The 1,670-nt window shown below is 43.6% G+C and overlaps 1 pseudogene; it reads right to left on the bottom strand.

Annotated features, from left to right (window-relative positions):
- Positions 1-356: 356 nt before the first annotated feature.
- LOC111525090 lies at positions 357-989 on the bottom strand (annotated as a pseudogene).
- Between the last annotated feature and the right edge of the window lie 681 nt (positions 990-1,670).

Raw genomic sequence — 1,670 nt, 5'->3', positions numbered from 1 at the left:
CAACATTGTAATGTTTTGTTCAATATCTAGTTTCATTGTTTCAGTGGCACCTGCCTCAGATCACCAAGAAGCTTTATTTTTTTTGGACTCCTCTTTTAAAGAATTTATTTTGAACCTATCATAACACCACTGACATATAACCCACAATAAGATTAAGCAAAAACAAAAACTTTATCATATTAGAAACAAGATACACCATCACGTACAGTCTTCAAATATTATTGCACTCTAACTCTCATAATTTGACAAAACATTCGTAAAACAATCTGCAGACTAGTTTTAGCAGACAAATAACACCTGTAAACAGACATGACTGTCCTAAATTGTTTATTAGGTATTACTTTTACAAACTTTACTTATGTTAGTGGTAACGGTGGAGCTAGAGAGTACTGCGCCTTCTCCAAGCTGCTAGCAAAAACTACAAATGGTGTGGTGGAACTTATGGCCCTTTCCAAGGCCGTGGCTCTTTCCGCCTACAGAGTCAGCCCACGCATCTCCCTGTGCTTGTGGACTGGTTTGGTGATCCACTGGGTATCAGGATTTCTTCGGATAGCTTTATGGAATGGATCAACGAGGATAACCTCAAAAGATTTGTATGTGGAATCTTCACCAACCCAGTAAGAACTGAGGACTCAGAGCCCCACAGTGGCGTCCAGCTTGCTCCTCTGCAACGGACTGAAGACTTAGGGCAAACTTTAACTAGTTAACACCATGATGGACAGGCTTGCTGTAAGTTAACCCTTAGGAAGTGGGCATTTTCGGCCTCCACGGCGAACGCAAATCCTATATATAACGTAACCTTGCTTGGCTTTGTAGCCCCGTCGGCGCACTTTACCGGGTCCGGTGGAGCGGGGAGCGCTGTGGAGAGCAGAGAGCTGGTGGTACTGCCAGCCGCGGACCCTCAGAAGAAAGCGCATGACATCAGACTGCTTCTTCTTCCACAGCTCCTGGAAAGCACCGATCTTGGCTTCCCTGATGGCTGCCGCCATACGGAAAGGAAAGAGTCTTACTCCCCACCTTGAAACTCTTAAAAAAAGACCGCTGAGGCCTAGGCGGGTGGATCACGAGGTCAAGAAATCAAGACCATCCTGGCTAACATGGTGAAACCTCGTCTCTACTAAAAATAGAAAAATGAACTGGGCGTGGTGGTGTGCACCTATAGTCCCGGCTACTCCGGAGGCTGAGGCAGAAGAATCACTTGACCTGGAGGTGGAAGTTGCAGTGAGCCGAGATCCGCCACTGCACTTCAGCGTGGTGACAGAGTGAGACTCTGTCTCAAAAAAAAAAAAAAAAAAAAAAAAAAAAAAAAAAAAAAAAAAAAAGGAAAGAAAAAGAGAAAGAGGAAGAAGAAGAAGAAAACAAAACAGAAAGACTGCTAGGCACCATCCTCAGAGTTCCTGATTCAGGAAGTTTGGCTGGAGTGGGGCCTGATAAATTTCATTTCTAACAAATTACCAGGAGATTCTCTTAGTTATTGGTCCAGAACTCCAGCTTTGGGGGCTGCCACTTTATTATTTCATAAACTTCACTGGAAGAGAGATTGTGCCTATGTATCCACCATTCTATCACCTGTCCCTAGTATGTTTATGGCATGAACGAATCTCTTTTGGTTAAAAAAGTGATGGTGAAACCCCATCTCATTCATAGTAAAAACACATACAGAACGTTGG

Source organism: Piliocolobus tephrosceles, chromosome 11 (genome assembly GCF_002776525.5).
Source record: "Piliocolobus tephrosceles isolate RC106 chromosome 11, ASM277652v3, whole genome shotgun sequence".
In the NCBI taxonomy this organism is placed as follows: Eukaryota; Metazoa; Chordata; class Mammalia; order Primates; family Cercopithecidae; genus Piliocolobus; species Piliocolobus tephrosceles.
This window is presented reverse-complemented; position numbering and strand designations above follow the sequence as displayed.